This window comes from Pezoporus flaviventris, unplaced genomic scaffold (assembly GCF_033815535.1).
Source record: "Pezoporus flaviventris isolate CSIRO_AGI_PZ_B2104156 unplaced genomic scaffold, CSIRO_AGI_Pfla_v1 ptg000007l, whole genome shotgun sequence".
NCBI classification, from domain to species: Eukaryota; Metazoa; Chordata; class Aves; order Psittaciformes; family Psittacidae; genus Pezoporus; species Pezoporus flaviventris.
The window spans coordinates 9891922-9913199 of NW_026892555.1; positions in this window are offsets into that span (position 1 = coordinate 9891922).

The window sequence follows — 21278 nt, forward strand, 5'->3', positions numbered from 1 at the left end:
TGAACCTAATTTGCCCTTTCTTTGTATGTGCTTCTGAACTGAGGAATGACAGCAATGTAGATCTCTGACACTGGAAAATTGTGCCTCTTCAAATTTTACACACTAATTCAATGGATATTCTCATATTTCGGTTATTTACAACAGTCACCTCTCTGTCACTTACTGAAAATGAGTATAGAAAGAAAAAATGTTGGCTGTACACTACCTGTTAACAGGAAAGTTTTTAGTTTTTTTCTAAAACTAAAACCCCTTCATAAAAAGACTAGTTTACACTGGGGCTTTACTCACAATACTTTATCCTTTGGCTCCACTGTCCATATATAGCACTGTGAAAGGGAGATGGTACCTTCTCTGTGAGTGCAACTAGATCTTAGATTTGGTCAGGGTCAAAGTCTCAGAATGGCCATTGAGAACATTTAAAATGGTGTTTTCTTGAATAGATTTCAATAGTATAAAAAACAGAAGGAAGGTGATGAAACATGCATGCTAGTTGCTTACGTTCATTCATTTACATCAAATTTAACAGAATGGAAACCACCTTAAAAAGAAGAAACGGATTTGATTGTTTTCTTTAAGCAGTTACTTAGAATCAGCAGGTTTCTTTCTCAGACTTACTGGGAGCCTTCCAGACTTACACACAACACAACAAAGTATGATTTGCAATTTGTTTACAGTACACAAACAGTACAGTGCATTAACCAGAAAGAAGCAAAACACTGTAGCTGATTAGCAAAAGGCAACAGAGGACAACCTGAAACTATTGTTGGATAGGTTTACTCTATGTTTTTGGTCTGCTCATTCCAATTTGCCACACAATAATAATAGCAATAAGTAACTTATCATTTCCATAATGGTGTTCTTCCTTAGCTTGGAATGGTTCTTTTCAGGTTTACTTCAGATAAAACAGGTCAATACCCAGCAGACGGAGGGCATTCAGGCCAAAACTACTCATTCACAACTTCATTTTTCAGGTGTGTTCTTGATATTATCAGGTGCACACAACCCTACTTTCACCTGCTTTTAATTCCTCTGAGTAAATGGAGCAAGAGGAAGTCTCTGGATTGGGTATGAAATAGCTTTGGGAGAATATACTGCTGACCTTTTGCTGGTGTTGTCTTTAATTTACTGTTTGCTAATAGCTGGTCCTGTAGGTTAACAACCGAGCAAAGAGTAAGCCAGTTAAGAAGTGGAATGTAAAGATAAACAAGCTTTTAGAAAATGTAAACCTTTCATGGTCCATACAAATAACACGTAAATAATCTACCCCTCATTCTTTGCTCAAAAACCTCCTGCAGCACAAGCACAAATCACACCAGGTTATTCAAAATACATCTGACTGAACTATTTTCACATGCTCTAGGTGTTTGTAACACAATTGTGTGTTGTTATAACATCTGTCTCCTGTTGAACTTGGTGGTAAAAATTTCCTCTGGCCCTGCTGGAAAAGGGTTGAGATCTGCACCAAGGGCTTTGGAAAATTGAATATTCTGAGGATTGTGTACAGGCTATTTGTAAGCATGCAATTAAGTCTGTGAGTACTGAAACAAATAAGATTGGGCTTACTAAGAGTTTGTGTCATGGTCATATGGATCCTCGGGCTCTTGGCAGTGTGAACTCAGACTGAAACTTTTGGCAGAGGAGTCAATGCTGCAGCATTTTCCTTAGCTGTCACGTCAACAGGCTCTCTTCTGCATGGTTGCACATCATCCCATTTCTGTTGATCCTCTAGAGACATAACATTTCTCAGCCTGTTAACTTGCTGACAAATCTAGGAAAAAGAGTGGGACTTCTAAAATAAAAAGTAAGCTCTAATGAGCCTTCCTTCTTAAGGAAACCAGGATTAAAAAGCTTATCTACTGAACTCATTTACTTCTTCCTTCCATGGATTTAACTTTTGTTACTATGCTCAGGACAAAATACAGACAAACAAGATTAAGTTGCATTCTGTTGGTTGAATTCCTATTCCCTGTCTAGCAAGAGACCCAGACTTATTCTGATTCCTCAGCTGAAAAATACTCACTTCATCATACCTAGCGATGTAAGCTCTTCACATAGATCTGATGTGCCCAGATCTACCCTTAGATGTCGAAAGGATCTGAAAATGCTGCAGTCAAACAGGCAGCCTATAGGAGCACAGCTATTGCAAGAGCTGTGGTGCTGACAGGGGAAGACAGCAGAGCAGGAAAGGTATTGGAAGAAAATTTGGAGTTCAGTACACATCTCTTCCTTCAGCAGGTTAAACCCGTAGGAATTTCAACAAGGCAGCAAAACCTGTTGCCAACAGTGAGATAACTTTGAAGAAACCATTGTGAATGGAAACCCATGGGGATTTTCTGTCCTTTAAGCCGTTTTTTCTTGTACAGGGACTAACCTGGCCCCTTATCACTACTCTTTCTTTTTATCTCTCTCTCACACAAAGGACATAAATATTGTTGAAATGTCAGTCTTTATCACCATCAGCTGTTCACACTTGCTGAGCTACAGACTGCATTTTGACATGCAGCCCTTTCTGATATCATCCCAGGACATTTCACTGAACTTAAATGTGTCATCTAATAACATCACAGAACAGACAGAATTAAAGGCAGAGCTGTTGAATAATTTGTATCAAATAAATAAATAAATAATCTGTATCTCTACTGATTCCAATTTGAACTTCATTTAGATCCTAAATAAATATTAACTGGTATTAAAAAAAAACAACAACATGTCAATTCTACTCAGCTAGACAAAAAATAGGGTATTCTGGACTCTAAACCAAAATTTGTAATATCTTTTTTTGTTATTATTCTAAGCCAAGACTAGAATATAAATATTTCTAATGTTTCACACTGGAAATTCCTCTTTCTGTCAATGACACTTGGAAATGCTGAAATAAAATAACACAACTATTTTCTTTCTAAATATTTTTATAGTGACTCGTTTATCAGTGTTACCCTTGCCTGTGGCTCCATTGGTTCTAGAAATTGGAATTTTCTAATAAAAAACAAACTACCAGTCAACTCTCCACTCTCTTCAAAATATGTCACTTCGCATTTTTGACACAGTGTGATTTAAATCAGCCTCTGATTTCAGATTAGGGCAGCCCGGAAACAAGAAGAGCTTCACTGACTTTCGTGTTACAGGGGTTTGGCACATCAAATCAAAGTTTGAGTCCAGTATAACCTTTGATCATCGGTGGCCCCAAATCACTGTCCAGCAATGAAGCACAGATGTGAAACTCCATAACTGTGTTTGGTTTCAGACAGGTGAATAAGCTAGGTTTTCAAACGTGCTCTTCATAAGAATCTGTTCTCTTTTCATATTCAATATTATTCAGCACTTACTAATAAAGAATTTAGAATTAAATTAGCAAAAAGGTTAGGAGGAAGGTCATTATGTAAGCTTTTATAAAATAAAATCCCAGGTAGTCCACAATACAAATATTTTCTTGCATGGCGATGCTCCTTCCTACTAAGACATTTAAATATACTTCAGTGAAAAAAGACCTGTGCAGGTTTTGGCTGGGATAGACTTAATTTTCTCCGTAGTAGGTAGTATGCGGCTGTGTTTTGGCTTTGTGCTGGAAACAGTGTTGATAATACAAAGATGTTTTCCTCATTTCTGAGCAGTGCTTACACAGAGTCAAGGCCTTTTCTGCTCCTCATGCCATCCCACAGCGAGCAGGCTGGGGGTGCCCAAGGAGTGGGAGGGGCACAGCCAGGACAACTGACCCATGGCATCATGATCAGCAATAAAAACCTGGAGGTAGAAGAAGGAAGTGGGGGACATTTGTAGTGATGGCATTTGTCTTTCCAAGTAACTGTTACGTGTCATGGAGCCCTGCTGTCCTGGAGATGGCTAAACACCTGCCTGGAATGGGAAGTAGGGAATTAATTCCTTATATTGCTTTACTTGCACACACAGCTTTTGCTGTACTTATTAAACTGTCTTTATCTCTTGTGCAGTGAGATAAAGACAGTTTTATAGGTCTTCGACCCTTCTGATTCTCATTCCCATCCCACTGGAGGGGGAGTGAGCAAGTTGCTATGAGTTGCTGGCTGGGATTAAATGACAACAACCCCGAATATTCAAAATTAGCACCCATTGTCTTCATATAGAGACTTACATCCCAAGCCACATTTTCAGAGATCTTTTTTTCCAAGTAGTATTATGGAGGTACTGAACTAAAATTTTGCTAAAAGGAGGACTGAAAATACACCTTTCTGTTCTTCTTGTCCCTACTAGACTTATGTTAAAAAGTCTACCCCATACATGGACCATGGCTTGGTTTGATGGACTAAACTGATTGAAGTGCTCTATCTTTAGCAATTGATAATTTAGGAATAAGTAAATCTTGATTATATATGGAAACTTATGCTGTACCTTCTTATTGATAAAGACTAACTTCGTAATCCAGTGCAAAACTGTGTCCTTGATTTGCCTCTTTCTCCCTTCTTGCCATAGTATCATAATCAGCTGACTTTTGCATTCAAAAGCCACAAAAGTTAGTGAGCGATAGAGCTAAAGATTGTCATCAGTTAACATGATAATCACAGAAATAAACTGGGAATATGTTAGATTGCTTTTTACCATTCCACATAATTTAAAATACTTTCTGCAACTGATATTTATGTCTTTATGCTGTTAAATTAATGACTTCTAAGTTTTTTGTGTGGAATGTGCAGTAAATGCTTTGCCCGAGTACTCATGTGGCACAGCAAGCTTGGGTCTCTTGGTTGATTTCAACCACATCTAAATAAGAAAATTACTGGATTTGGAGAGATGTTTTCTTTCTACTCTTGGTAAAGAGTATATCTCAGCACAATAAATCAGCAAGTTTCCTTTCTAGACAAAGCAGGTTTTGAAGCTTATTATTACTAAAGATCCATTTGATGCATCTTTGACATGTATTTAACTGAGACATACCATGCTAGGATCTGAAGAATACCTCCAGGTTTCATTCCTATGTCTTTACCTCATTCTGATCTACCTTGGTGTCAGTGCACTGTGACTGTTTGTACAGCAGTGGGGCCCTACTCAGGCAAAACCTGAAAAAAATAACTTGCTAGATGGATCTTCAGACATTTGCTTAATTTAAATTTTGAATGAGCTCTGAAAAATTCAGACTTACAATTACATTCCGAGAGTTTTCTGTTCAAACAGAAAACACCACAAACATTATGTGGTTTTGACACAAACCTTGGACTAATTCCAATCATTCCAGTTTCCACAAAGTCACGGCAAACTTTTGAAGCTTTCAAGATGGAAGGAATTTTTACAGAATAAAACCACTGATATCAGTGTAAGCTTTGTACTATGTCCATTTGATGGGATGTGTTTCATTGTTGCTCCTGGATCAAGTCTTGCAAATCTTACTCAAATATGACCTCAACAGCCATCACAGTATGTGCCCTATTACTTGACTCAGTGAAAATCATGCCAGGAAAGGGGCTGAATTGCCTAGTCACTAAGTAGGACCTATATGAGATGGTCTCAAATCCCATTCTAAGAGTAGTCTGTCACTCTAACTCATTTGCACACTGAGGCTGTATCTTGAAAGTCTTATCCCTGAGACAGGGCTTCCCCATGGTATTGATTATCCAGGTGAATGAAACATCTGTAGGAACCACCACAGCTCTCACAGAAGAGAAAATGAGAAATGAAATTCAAAGGCTCTCCCCATCCCTGTGTATTTATGTGCGCCTTGAAATCCAGGCCAAGGATTTGGCTCATTATTAGCTACAGCCCTATTAGTGATTCCTTTTACAGAGAATGACATGCATTCTGAGCACACCTAAATCCATCCTGCCCTTGCCCTGAAGGTAGCTTATTCTCTTCTTAAACCCGCCTTCTGATAGTTCGAACGAATAGTAGCTCAGACTAGTTCTGACCTGTTTTCCCCCTGTTTTAATTGTCTTGCCAATTAGTTGGGCTTCTAAAATTTTTCTCGCATGATTCACATATGACTTTCTTCTGCTCAGCATGCCATTTGTATGTGTGTGAAGTGAAATGCAGGGCAGCACTTCACCATGTTCTTGCCACAGAAAATTATGATATTTCAATGTTGTAGTGACACTTATCTTTACTACACGGTATGCTGCAGCTGGTTTTATTTCTCATTTCTTATTTACATTATGTCTTTTGCATCAACAGTGCAGTTATTGCATTTATTTGATGGGGAATTCAGTATTGATGGTATTTTCAGATGGCGTATCTTCTTCATCAAGGGCAGTTGCTGTCTTACTGATAATAATTGGTGCTTTTCAAAAGAGATCTTTTTCTTGAGTAAAAAGCAATGAAATTGGAGCAATATCTCTAAGGAAAATCTCAGTCTAAAATTTAGCAGTGATAATTATTATGATAATGGTGTATTAAATTCAAGGAATGAGCAATCAGCATGATTATGGACCCCTAAGAGATTTTTATTAGTTATGCCATGTACAGAGGACCCATCTGAAAAGGTGACATATGATTTTAAGTACTGTGCTAAGTATCAGAGTTCTTAAACCAATCTATATCCTAAATGGAATAGACAGAGGCTGATATGTGAAGTGGCTGTCTAAAGTCACATGGGACATTTGTGTCAGTCAAGAATAAAAGCCAGGTTTCCTCGATCCTACTCCAGTGGGATCTAGAAGTGTACACTGCTTCTGTTTGAACATCCTTGACATGGTAATAGCATACACATTGTGCTGCACTGTCTTTCTGCACCTTTCAGGATGGTTTCCAGATCCCTATGTGCTGCGTGTATGGCTACATCTATACTGTAAGCATTTCTCATGTCATCCCTGAAACGCAGCATGGCTGCATAAAAAAGTGTGGCATGTTAGGAATGAAGGATGTCTTATCCAGTTTGTACTTAAAAGTCCTTGGTTTTTCCAAATAGTAAGCTAAAAAACACAGGGAAAAATGTAAGTTTCCCAGTGCATAATTCTTCTGCAGAATATTAGTCACAGACACTTGGAAGAGGATGAGAGCTACTCAGTATTGACTATTGTTATTATAAAGACACATTAGAATCAATGTAGCAGGAGTACCAGAAAGCAACAAATAATGCAACATACTCTCTATCGCTCCATCATACACTTCAAAATATTGATTCTAAAGGTAAGGATCAGTGGGGTAATGTCAAGTTGTAAGAATTTGTAAATATCTTCTGACCTGTTTCTCAGTAATAAAATAAGGTGCTGTGTCTGAAATATCCTAGCTCAAGTATGGAGTTGCCATTAGCTTCAGGATCAAGCATTCATTAACCTTGTCAAAGGCAACAGTCATCTTTACAGGCCAGTTCTAAGTAATAATGATCTGATATGGTGATGTGAATGTCTAGTTTGCATGAAAACAGTCTCTGTGTTGGTAGATAATTGTTTTGTATGTGTTCTGGACGTTGGCCCACACAAACAGAGGCATTTAGGACCTGAAACTACAGTTGTTTAATGCTGAAATATTTTGCAAAGCCTTTCCAAGAGCTGTCAACTCTTTTAGGCTGACCTGTGGCAAGCTGAAATAAGATGGTGCATGTTTTATTTATGGTGTTTTGTTATTATCTGTTCACATATTCATTGTTTTGAAAGACAGTGCTATCTCTGAATGATTTTTGTGGAAAGATGCCTTTCCATTACTAAATAGCTTTTTCAGATGCAATCTGCAGTAATGGTCAGCTGTTGACCCCACTCTGGAGAGTACCCAAGGAATTAAAAGGCCTCACTAATAGAAATCTCTCTTCTGTCTCTAACATTTGAATATGGTTGTCTTTTAACCTCTCCTTGCTATTCTAGGAAGAGGGTTGAGATTTTGTGTAATGAAGGCTCTATAATACTAATCAGAAAGGGGAAAGAAATAACCCATTTTGCCACACAGAGGTAGGACAAACAGCTCCAGAGAGGCCTCTGTGCCAAAGTTATTCCTTATGGGGGACCCAGAGACCATCAAGGGTTAAAGTTTCTGATAAAGAAGGGAAGGTACTGCAGACCTCAGAGCCTGGAAAGAAGTACACCACCTCTGTTTGAACATCCTTGATGCGATAGGAATCTGACATCAGGTCTACAGATAGCTTGCCAATTCTTGAGTTTATATAGGATAATGTGTCACTGAAAAAGAGGTTTCAGAGACCTCTGTGAGACTGTTTTCTACAATATTCACAGAAATGTGTGCACAGTTCTGCTGACATGGATCTGCTAAATCCAACCAAGCCGTTTAGAACCAGAAGCCCTTCACCTTACTGCTTAGGAGAAAAACAGGATTGCTCCACTCCTTCCCATCTGGGAGATATGTGGGGCAGGTCTGGGTGCAGTGAACAGAATGCAACACATAGCAAGAAGAGCACAACTTTTCCCTGTGTGTAGAGGAGTTATAAGGATGCAGGCAGTCTCCCTTCAGTTAAAAGTTAGATGGACTCACCTCCTCAGTAATGAAATTCCTACTATTCCTAGCAGAATCCATGCTTTAAGGAATAACTCAGTCCTTAATGCAGCAAAACTCAGTTTTTGGTCAGAACCACAATGAGTCTGCAACTAGCTTGGAGCTATTGTGTTTTAGCTCACACAGCAGACTCAAAAGAACAGTTTATGCCTTTTGTCAATGCAGCATTTAAAGGGTCAGAGATGCGATAGGACCTCAGGCTTCCTGTCATGCATGTAAGTACTCAGACCTTGGGGGAAGAAGGCCAAGTGGTACTGATGGAGACACCTTCACTTGGCGTCTCTGCTCTGGAGCAGTCAGCTATTCAGTGTGCTAAAAAACAGCCAGGACAAAGCTAATGTGGAAATTTACAGCTTCGTGATGTGATCTACTTTATGGCTTCTCCTCTACCCTATGTCAAGCCATATTTACTCCCTAATTATCATGGTGTAACACTACTGAAGTCCTTCGTATTAATTCATATGTGCATTGGTAAGAATTAAATCCGAGTACAGCTCTTAAAAATTAGCATTTGCATATCTCACTAGAGCAAATGAATTGCACTGAGTCACCATGAAAATTGACTGGGTAAGCTAAATGCATAGCTTGGCTAGAGTCAGCAAGCAAGATACTTAGTCTCCACTCCCACAGACAGAAATCCACAGCAAGATTTTTTGGTGTGCAAATGAGCCTGATTTACTTTGATTATAAAACAGACTCATAGCTTAATAAAAGAAACCAAAGCGCCTTAACTTGCATGTGCATGTGGAACCTCCATAAATTATGGTCATATATAATGAATGGAATAAAGCCACAGAAGTTACATGAAAGCAAATGTTCCAATCAAATTTATGCTATGGTGCAAATCTGAAGTGACTTCACCAATCCCAGTTAAGTTTCCCTGAGTTTACATTGGCTTAACTGAAAACAGATTTTCCTCATTAGCATTCAGCTGAAACTTTCACATGACAAGCAGCATCACGAGGCTGATTTTTAAAGAGGCAGCTTTCTCCCCATTACGTGTGAGATTCCTGCTCCTTGCGCAGCCTGAAAATGACATCTTGGAAAAGTATTACCTCTGAAGGAAAACGGTCAGTCTGGAATATTTTGTGCCATCATATGCTTCTATGTGTGTGCTAGTCCCTTGATGTATCTAACAGTCCCCTTTTCAGGGGTACAACATACTCAGCTTTCAGCCATTGGTAAAGATCAGAGTTCACCTGCCTTTCTGCTTCCAGTATTTATTTCAGGGAAGGCACGTAATATCTCCACCAAATTGTTGAATTTTCCTGCCAAGATTGCAGAGCATGATTTTCATACTTCCCGAGATGATATAGCTGGAATGAAAGCACAGCCCTCTTTTAAAATCTAGCATCCGTCACAGTAGTTATTCAACATCTCAGACTGACAAAAATGACAGAATATCTGTGAAACTCCAGCCACCACATATTTAACATGCTGAGAGGCCAGCACTGCAGCCTTGTGCTGGAGGTTTCCTTCCCGAAGAGAGCACGAGCATCCTTTTACACACAGGGAGCTGAGTACTCGGGTAGGCATGCCTGTGGCAGGAGGCTGTGTAAGCCCACCTCTAGGGAAAGCAGAGTTGAGAAATATCCCCTAAGATCATGACCAGAGATGATACCTCACTATAACACTGCAACATCTCCAGCTGTCACTGACATGTTCTCCAGTGTATTAATCACTGGGGTGGTTTACGAAAGGTTTTTATGTGCCTGGCATAGGAATGATTTCTGCTGTTGACTTGTGAATTGAGCAAACTCACTGTCACACACTGTGTTCCTCTCTTACCCACAGTTTTTTGATTCTGACGTTTTGAGCCCTTTTGACAGGGGAAGATAAACTTCAACTCTAGTTTCCCATCTACCTATGAGTGATGGTTATGTGTGGGAGTAGCTGCTGGCAGAAATTTTGGCCAGAGTTAGACCAAGTAAAGTCACTTCAGATTCACTTTTTTCTTTCTCACGCACAGGAATGTTCCTAGAGGAGGATGTTGTAATGAGGGTGTGACATGCAGGAATGTCAGGAAGAAAATTAACTTCTTTATTTTCTGGCATAGAGAGATTTGGGGTAAGGGTTAAAAAAAATTCATTGCTCTTTACCGATGCTAAAGGTGGAGAAAACTATTCCGGGGAACCTTGCTGACCTCAGAAGCAGCCCCTGGCTCTCATCCCTAATAGGAGATTTTAATTGCTGCCATGAAAGCATGTCAAGGATCCCATCAGCTGCCTTTTAAAGAGGTGAAGTTTTGACCCCACACAGAGCTGAGGACTTCGACAGGAGGCAGGAACAGAGCATGAACTTGACAGACCCGGGCTCTTAAATAAGCAAGATGCTTTGTAGGAAACACACAAGACCTGGGAGCCAGAAACACCTGACCACCACTGCCGAAGAGGGCTGCTACAGTTCCCCTTGTGCTGTGCTGTGCTGTGCTGTGTCTGCAGTGGCCAACCAAAGCCAGGAGCAGCTGCCTGCCCTTGAGGGAAGGCATTGTGGATGGTGCTGTTCACACCCCTTTTCCCCTGAAAAGCATCTATTTATTGGTGTTTAAAAATACACAGTCAAAGGTATGGTGACTGCCACATCCTGCTCTTATCGCAGCACTGTTTTGATTACAACAAGGACTGTGGTTAAGGCTGTATTGAGCGATGGGGAGTGCAGGACTCCAGTCTGAAGAACTGCTTCATTAAGGGAAAACACAAACAACTCCCTGGCAGCAGCAGGCTTTGTGTTTACTGTCTATCCAGAGTTTCCAGCTGAGAAGCAACATGAACCTTACTCTGTTTTGTGGTTTAATGTTGCTTTCATTGAGCTTAGCATCATGAAGGCAGGTTTGAAGCTGTTCTCCTCTCACCTGAAGTCATGATTGAGGCCCTTTTCCAGCACTGGGGATGAGATTGAAGTAATCAGCTTAATTCCAAGGCGAGCACGTGATGGGGACTATCACTTTAATCTGCTCACTATTTGCCAGAGTGCAAACATGAAGCAACAGCAATGAGGAGTGGCCAGGAGGACTGACTCCCCTCAGAACTTCAAAACTGCTCTTCCTGAGAGAATGAACAAAATTCAGGTGTTTAGATACCAATCTACCCCGCTTCCCCCTCCCCACAGGACCGTGGTTTAGGCTTTATTGTGGGTGTCATTCTTGGGAGGCAATATAGGGGCAGACAGAAAAGGCACAGCTGGGTGCCAGGCTAATGACAACAGACTGTGACCTCCATTGTGCCCACTCACTGATAAAGGAGATGCAACCAGATAGCAACACCATCTCCAGCTGGAAACCATGCCCAGACTTCTCCTGTGCAACCTGGTTGGGAAGAGGCAGGGGACAAGGGAGGCAGAGAGCTGGTTTTGAGCTGGGACAGTTGAAGACTTGACAAAGTTTTGGATGTCAGGCCAAAACATGAGTCAAGTAACAGCAGAAGATGCATGAGATGAGGGACAATTTGCAGCAGCTTCTGGGATTTCTCAGTGTCCTGGGTTCAGCAGTAGCAGTCATGTTTTTTCCTTTGTGTTAACTGGTGCAGTGCTGTGTTTTGACTTCTAGTTTTGAGAACAGCGTTGGTGAAGCCGATGTTTTCGGTTGTTGCTAAGTGATGTTTACCCTGACCAAGGACTTTGTGAGGCTCATGCTCTGCCAGGGAGGAGGGGAAGCTGTGAGGAAGCAGAGACGGGGCGCCTGACCCGGGCTAGCCGGGGAGGTATTCCATACCACAGCACGTCATGCCCGGGGTGGGGGGTAACTGGGAGTTGCCCGGAAGGACAGGGGCTTCCGGGTGGAACTCGTTTTCTTGGCCGGTGGTATCGTATTCTCTTCCCTTGTTATTTTCCCTTATCATTGTTTTAGCTGATAGTAGCGGTGGTGATTTGTTGCTGGACTGTTCTTGTCTCAACCCGTAGGAGTTGCACTCTCTCGATCCTCCTCCCCGTTCCTCCGGGAGCGGGGAAGGGGAGAGCCCCGGTGCAGGGAGGGGGGGGGAGACGAACACGGACCTTGATTGTTGTCAGCTTGGCACCACTCACTGGGAGTGAGTGAACAAGTTACCTGACTGGGTTTAAACCACGACACTCAGTACGAAGACAGGAAGGACTTTGGAGCTCCAGAGCCGGCTCTGCCCTCTTCTTAACAGAGCCAAAGAGGGCAGCAGCATGCTGTGAACTGGTCAAAGGATCATATCTCACTCTTTCATAGTCTGAAGTGGTTGGAAGCTGCTGGACAGGGAAAAAATAAGATCATAGGTGCAATGAGGAGCTTTCATCTCCTAAGAGAAACCCACAGGGCTGGACAGAGAAAGAAAAGACAGACATTCACCTTAATACTGCAGGCTGTAGCAAAAAATATCTCATCTACAAGTACATGGAGGACAGCCCATCATATCAGTCTTTTACACCTTCTGGGAAGTCATCTCAAGTGATTCCTGGTGATAAAATGTTTCATTTACTCCAGTTAGGGACCTTAGATGATCAGATAAGATTTCATAGAGGTAAATCGCAGCCAGCTAGATAAAAAACAGTGAAATATTTCATGACACTTTCAATTTCAAGTTCAACTCAATGTCACAGAAATAGCCTTGCTTGGAAAATATCTGTGAATCGAGATACTTAATGCTTCAAGTACAGCCAACCAGATCTATCTAAACAGCAACATTAACAAAATGATAGTGTACCCAGGCTCTGCATGCAATAAAGCAGAAATCACAGAGATTTTCTGCCTGGCTCTGTTTAACTCTTTGATTGAAAGTTTTCATCTGCATTCCTGGATGTGGATGGTGATCTCTGCCTCACAGTGGAGAAGCTTCTGTGGTAGTTTTAGTGTGCTGCAAAACATAAGATTTGAAACAAAATGAAGAAAACCAGTGAATTCTGGTGCACAGGACCCAAACTAACTGTTTTTAGACAAGTAGAGAAATAGAGATGATAGAAAAATACAACAGCAACAACAAAACTTTCATTTAAACAAGCACCAGATACGAACCATCTCACTCTTCCAGGAAACATCCATGACTTACTGAATGGTTGCAAAAACACAGTCATTGTGTTGCTGAAAGTTAATGCTTGACTTGAACAGACCTGCAAAAATAGCTGGGCAGTCTTCAGTCTAGCAGTCTTCAGTCCCATATCATGGTCTAAACAAAGTGAGATGACAAGGAAGACCTACCACATGGAATGCTGGATAAATTTACAATGTGGAAACTGCTCAAACTTATGAATGAAGCTGCTAGTGAAGTTTGCCTTTCTGCAAAACAAAGCCCTCAAACCTGCACATCACAGGTTCTCGTTGCACCTGTGAGCTTATTTTGTCCCTGTCCAGCAGATTTGAACCGGGACTCTGAGGTACCCTATTACTCTAAGTTATTCCACAAAGCAATATTTCTTTTTCATTCAAAGACAAATGGACTTTCTGACATCTGAATTTTGTGAACCAGCATCCATGCAAAACCTTCTGAAATGGATGGGAAGGTTCTTTATCTGTATCTGTTCTATTAAGTGAACCAAGATCATGTGAAATCATAGCAAACCTTATCACTCCTACACTTTCTTTCAGTACTGCTGGCTCTGAGTTGACACTGAGTACTTGTGGCTTCATTTTACATAAGGGATAATATATGACTAACTGTAGGTGTCTCATGTGAAGGCACCTATAACTGCACAAGTCACCTTGGGCTGCTTTAACAGAGAACAGAGAATTAGTCAATGCAATTAGCACAGACTACATGTAACGCATCTCAGGGAGATGACTATGTCTGGTCACGTGAACGTGACTGACTGTAGTGATACATCCCCTGACTAAAGGCTTGAGGGAAGGGATGCCATCCAGAGGGATCTTGACAGGCTTGAAGAGTGAAGCTGTGCAAACCTCATAAAATTCAACAGTCAAACACTGGTCTTGCTTGCACAAGGGTTGGGACAATCCTCAGTATGAGTACAGGCAGGGTAATGCCTGGATTGAGAGCATCCCTGAAGAGAAGGACCTAGGGATATTGGTAGGTGAATAATTAGATATGACCTGGCAATGTGTGCTCGCAGCCCAGGAAATCAACTGTATCCTGGGCTTCATAAAGTGTGGCCAACAGGGCAAAGGAGGTGATTCTACCCCACTGCTCCACTCTCATGAGACCCCACCTGGAGTGTTGCATCCAGCTCAGGTTTCCAGTACAGGAAGGACATGGGTCTGTTGGAGGGGGTACAGAGCAGGGCCACAGAAAAGATTAGGACAGAGCACTTCTGTGAAGAAAGACGGAGAATTGGGGTTTTCAGCCTGGAAAAGGGAAGACTTTGGAGAGACTTTCTTGTAGCCTTTTTATACATAAAGGGGTCTTATAAGAAAGATGGGGTGATACCTGTTACTGGGGCCTGTAGTGAAAGGACAAGGGGTAGTGGTTTTAAACTGACAGAGGGTAAATTTAGATTGGATATTAGGAAGAAGTTCTTCACTACGGGGGTGGTAACACACTGGCACAAGTCACTCAGAGATGCTGTGGATGCCCCAACCCTGGAAATGTTCAAAGTCATCTTGGATGGAGCTTTGAGCAACCTGGTCTAGCAGAAGGTGTTGCTGCCCATGGCAGGGGGATAGATGACCTCTGAAAGTCCCTTCTAACTCAAACCAGTTTTTGATTCTATGATAAGTATCTCAGATATAGGAACTACACTGTTGTAGCCTAATGCTAGAAGAGATGGAACCCTTCCAGAGCCTCTGTGCTAGGCTAGGAAGTGTCAAGACAGGCACCTAATAGCAGATGGGTCTATAACGGTTCAAGACTGCTCAAGTCCAGGCTGCATGAAAAAGAGCTTGAACTCATGTTAAGGTATTGAACAGACCTAGAATTTGCTGTTCCAAGAGGCAAGTTTGGTTTGATGAAGGCTTAAAGTTGCAGGTAAATCCTGAAAGATGTGTTGGCACAGGCTTAAGTGGCAAATTACAAATGCCCTCATTATGTTCAGTAGCTTTTTGTTCAGATACAAGATGGACACAACCAGTCAAAATAAAATGACTCTAATTTTTTGTCATTGCCTAACTAAATTATTGTTATTCTACCTGTCTAAGTCTGCAATAACCTTAGCATCTCTTCTGATCCCTATACATGTGAAGACAACGGCATTTTGGACACAAAAGCACTAGTGTTGATGGTCTTGGTCACTAATGCCAAGAAAGAGTAAAGCTTTGAGGAATGCTTATAAACATGTCTGTTTCACTCCTGTAGATACAGTCACTGTCTACCTTTACATCAGAATTAAAGGACAAAATCCATTCAGGTAACTACTGAAGTAGCTTCTAGTTGTAGTGAGCAGGATAGGAACAATACGTTCTGCTTGTGGCAAGGAAGATTTACGTCAGACATTAGGAAATACTGTTTAAAGATAAGAATAGCAAAGCACAGGAATTGCCTGAGGATGCTGTGAAACCTTTGTACTGGAGGTCTTTAAAACCAGGTCAGACACACATCTATCAGGAGTGACCTGGGTATAGGGGATCCAGCTTTGGATATCTGTACATACTAGGTAACGTGTGAGCCCAAAGCTGCTACCATTAGTGTTAGTTCCCTATAATCTTGTTTAAGAGTTGTGGAACTGAACAGAGAAATAAATTAATCAGGCTCTTTAGATATTATTCTTAGCATGAAGCTCATCAGAATGCAGGAAAGTTTCCAGGACGACCTCATGATCTTGAAGCCCTGATCAAGCCACTTCAGCCAGCAGAAATTTACAATCAGATTCCCTTGCTTAACTCAGATGAGACTCAAGACCACAGGCAGTGTTTCCTGAGTGGGGTCTGAGGCAGTGGCCATGACCCTCAGCCCATTCAGTCTCCTGAAGTTTGAGTTCCAGGACATTACTGAGTGGCATACAGTGGAAAAGTGTGGAAAAAATCTCAGCATGTGGAGATCAGACACAAGAAGCAATGAGTAAGACTACATGTCATTGATCAAGGAGAAAGACAGCTACTTCCACTGAGGTAGAGAAGCCTTTACTGAGCATTAAACACTTGCAAATTGCAAGCCTAAACTCAATCACATGTAGAAAATACCAATCACATGGCAAACACATTTCAGACAATACATAGGGAGTGAAATAAGCTCTCATGACCTATAGCATAACAGTTTGGGAGCTACTGATACATCAAACATAATACTAGCTGGGGAAATGAAATGTCAGGGTTTTCACCTACAAATGTGATGACAGTTATACATGATAAAAGGTATCAGAAACCATACTGCACTTAGACATGCAGAGGAAATTATGGGAAAAGGCTGTTATGCAAAATATATACATATAAAATCTGGTAACCAGTAAATAATGTGCTTTAGCTTTTCCACACCATCCCTTTGTGAAGCAGGAAGGACTTCTGCAACTGATACAACTTAAGCAGACACAGAGTTTATCTCTAGATTCTCTATTTCCTTTTGCAAAAGAACAAAGAACAGGGCTTATATGTCTTCAAATTTTTTGGTGTTTGTTACATCCTACACACACATGCTTCCTCCTCCTCCTCCATGAGCAGACAATTTCTCACAGTAAGTTGCTGAAGGATTCTGCTAGTTTATAAAATTTTATGAAATTTTACAATTAAAAAAAAATAAAATTTATACATCTTTCCGGTAAGCAGGAAAAAAAATATACACACTGACTTTGATTACAATGTCTGTGGCAAGTGTGCGCCATACATAATTGATAACAGTCGGTCTGGCATTCACTTGCACAGTAAAATATTCTTATTGAATAAATTCAAATAACAGAGATCTAAATACCTGCTTTTTCCCAGACTAACCAGGAAAAATGTAATGGTCTCGGTTCTCTACATCATTCATTCTTTACACCATTCATCATAATGTCTAAAGCCAAGTTTTAATTTGCTTTTAAATCTGGAATAATCCCATGAATGCCGCACATAGTGAAGAAATTGCCAACAACTCTTGACTCTTTCTTTCAGGTATTTATAGGGAGATTACCAGAAGCACTCAGCACTGGCAAAATACTGTTCTACTGGAGCAAATGGAACAAAAATACTCCATATAAGGTCTAAAAAGTCTTGACTAATAGTTCTGTGAGGAGAATTAAGCTTAAGTGGCATTTTAATTACCACAGTTTCACAATGAAATAGAGTTGCTTCCAGTGAGGTCCTTCATACTGTACACAGTGCTTTCAGTAAGAATAACCTGTGTTTCTCCTTCGCCCTGCACATAGCATTTAGCACACACTACGCAAACATAGCTGGAGCAATTTCTGAATAAGAGGTTGTTCAAAGTCAAATGGGCATAAGAAATAAGTGTGCTAAGCAGAACTCAGAAGAATTGTCCATGTTATAGCTCCATCTAGCTATTAACCCATCTTCTTTGTCAAACAATGGAAGAAGCCTTGCAACTAGCTCACCTTGAAAATGCTATATTGAACATGGCTATCATCCAGTCAGACCAAAAGGAAACATTCTCCTATTAATGTGCAAATGTGTGGTGGATAATAGTGTTAATCACTGTTGAACAGGAAGAAAAGCATGTGTAAAAAGATAATGGTAAGTAGCTGATGGACAGAAGGGTTTTGTAGTGACTATTTAGCCACCCCCTGTGCTGCCCACTGATGCTTCTGGGCAGTTGTTTCATTAGGAGAAGCTCCACATTAAGCTATACTGCTTTTTCGAATAGAAAACTATCCAATTAAGAATCTCATTTCTTCTGAGCAGTCAACTATGTAGGCTTAACTGAACTACTGATGATGACTAAATCTTTTTAGCCATTGCAATATATTTTTACCGTGTGCCCCTGTGTGAGACGGAAATACTTAAACTGATAATGACAACGGGGTGGGAAGGTATGTGTCAGGCAAAACGCTGTGACTAAACTCCCATTTACAGCAAGGCAGCAAGCTCAGGCACTGGCAGGAAAAACATCTCATTGAATCAGCACTTCCCAAACCAGTGTGTGAAACTGAAACATGCAGCAGCATTGCCAAGTTTTGCAGAAGAGAACAAAGGATGCCTGGGAGTTGAATTGGATCCTAGTGTTTAAAAACTTGCTGTATAGGATGCTGCCCTACTTCTGATTCTTTGGGTAGCTTGTGTTGCATCGGCTTGGGTATCTCTTCACAGCACTACTCTATATAGAGCAGACAGACAGACTCCTACTTTCTTTATTCACTTGTTCTCCCTCCATTTTGGTATTCCTGCACTCTTTTACCCATTTTTAGGATAAGTAATGAAACACTGCTTAGCTCCTATTGAGCAGCAATAATAGTCTAAGCCATGGGAGTGGGAACATTTCCCTATTTCTCTTGCCATGTTTAGCAAGGCGTGCAGCTGAAGGAGATGGTGCTTGGAGGGAACTCAGTGGTCTTGGCTTTACCCAGAGAAAACTTCCATGTGCACTTGGAAGGTTTTGAGAAAAGAAACTATCCTGTGACCCTGTAAACTGGGAAGCTTCGGGCTGGTGCAAAACTATACCTGCCAAACATGGGGGGAGGCAAACATTTTGCAAATGGCAGCCACTTTAATGCCATTTGAGAGCACGCTTTAGATGTTCCTCTAGGAGACTGCACATGTCCTGACTGGTGAAGTATTGCAGTTATTACAATTGACCTAGACTTAACCTTTGATCCTTGGAGAAGAGCTCTTAAGTCATTTTTTATTAGTCATCTCTTCTGGGTCATGCCTCTGCATCTTCCTCTGTCACAATCCTTTTCTAACTCGCCTCCAGGACAGATGCTGGCTGACTTCTGGCTGTATATGCTAAGGGGGAAATACACTCTACCACTTCTGCTTATACCCTGAGGGCCCTACTTATCTTTGTGAAGGAAGCCTGGGAAAGTCTAGCAAAAGAAGACAGGGCTGTGTTTTATACCTGCTCTGCCTCTGATGACAATAAGAGATGCAACATGCTGTAAAAAGTTGACTTAAGGTGTGCCACAAGTCAGCCAACTCTGAGGGCAATCTGAGTGGATAAAGCACTGCTTTGCTTGTCTGCTTAGACATACCACTGCTGTAGCAATCTCCTGGTACAGGGATGTTTACGTGTTTGCACAGCCCCTTGCAGACTGGGGTCCTTCCATCCTGTGCTTGGAGATGTAGGCGGTAAATCTTTCAAACAAGAAGATCAAAGCTACATCTATTGCCATGTCCTGCATGAGATACAGAAAGGTCTACATAGGCCCTGAGCTTTTCATCAGGAATGCTCAGCTTTCTGTGTTCTTTTTTTATGCTACTGCTAGCATTTCTTTACAAATCACAGCCTCAGGTATTGCTATTTTCTTTTTGCTTACAACAAAATCCCACTGCTTTCCCCAGGTTGTTTTCCTTCAAAAATACCCTTAATTCAGTTCATGTGTGAACAGCTTTCAAAGCTCTGAGATCTATACACAAAGGTTTCTGAATAGCTATGGTGGGATGACCATGGCTGGAAAAAAGATGCCCACCAAAGCCACTCCATCACTCACCCTTCACAGCTGGACAGGGGAGAGAAAATATATTGAAAGACTTGTGGGTTGAGATAAGGGCAGGGAGAGATCACTCACCAATAACCATCATGGGCAAAACTGACCCAACTTGGGAAATCAGTTTAATCTATTAACAATCAAATCAGAATAGGATAAGAAGAAATGAAACTAAATCCCAAACAGCCTTCTCCCCACCACACACACACCCCAGCTTCTTCGCTGGCTCAGCTTCATTCTTGATTTTCTCTACATTCTATAGGGCTGTTACTCTCACATATTCTCACTCCTGTCTCCCAGCTGATGTTGTGCAGCAGTTTTTTCCCCCTTCTTAACTATGTTATCCCAGAGGTGCTACCACTATCACAGCCTTGGACAGTGGTGGGTCCCTCTTGGAGTCTTGGCTCTGTCGGACATGGGGGAAGTTTCTAGCAGCTTCTCACAGAAGTCACCCCTGTAGCCCTTTTGTTACCAAAACTTTGCCATGCAAACCCAACAGCAAACGGCTTAGACACAGACACAAGAGCTTGGAGAGGTGAGGTGAACAGGAGCTCTGGGAGTATCTCACAAGCAAACTCCAGCAGACTTTATTAGTTTGCTTCTCCTGCATTTTGGGATCCAGCACAATCCCCTGTAAGCCTCCTAATGATAGATCGATCTCAAGAGCCTCAACCTGCATCATGACAGCAGACAGGTCATCACTGCCGTGGTGTGCCATAGGCAGGCATTGCCTCATTTCTGTTCACATGTGGACCTTAAATTCTCCCTAGGCTCTTTATCTGTCTGCTCCCAGTGGTCTTCTAGGGGGCTGTCCAGTTGCTGTTCTTCCTGCCTTGGAAATGTCCTCTGGGGATGACTAAGAGCATTTGGCTTGTTGCAATTTTCCCATGAAAGGTCAGTCCCTACTAGTGATTGCTCATTTTTGGGACTTGAAGATCTCAGCATCTCAAAAGCATGTTTTTAAAGCATTATCTTGACTACCATGGCACACTGGAGGGAAACACACCAGGTATACAGATGGCTGCAAACACAACTGCAGCATTGCAGACTGTGATAGAGCTAATACACAAAGCATGCAGGACTAAAACATTCAACACCTTGACCCAGCTGTTAATGGACGTGGGATTCTCAACATTTGTGACATGGGTTGTTGGTCCAGAAACAAAGAAATAATTCATCACTGACTGCACACCACTGACCTCTTATTTTAAATGAAAGTGATGAGAAGCATCATTAGATAAACATTACTGTTCTGGCTTGATTTTAGCACAGTGGCTTCCCACCCAGGTCTGCTCAAGATTTTTCAGAGGCAAAACAGACTTGTGTTGCTCCATCAGAAAGGGGTGAGAAGTAGCTGCCCCAGTTGCAGGTGGTGGGTATGATAGTGAAGAGGCTGAGCAGGGATTCAGGGCTGTGTCAAGAGGCAATCAGGTGTCTACTTTGTGGAGTGCCTGACA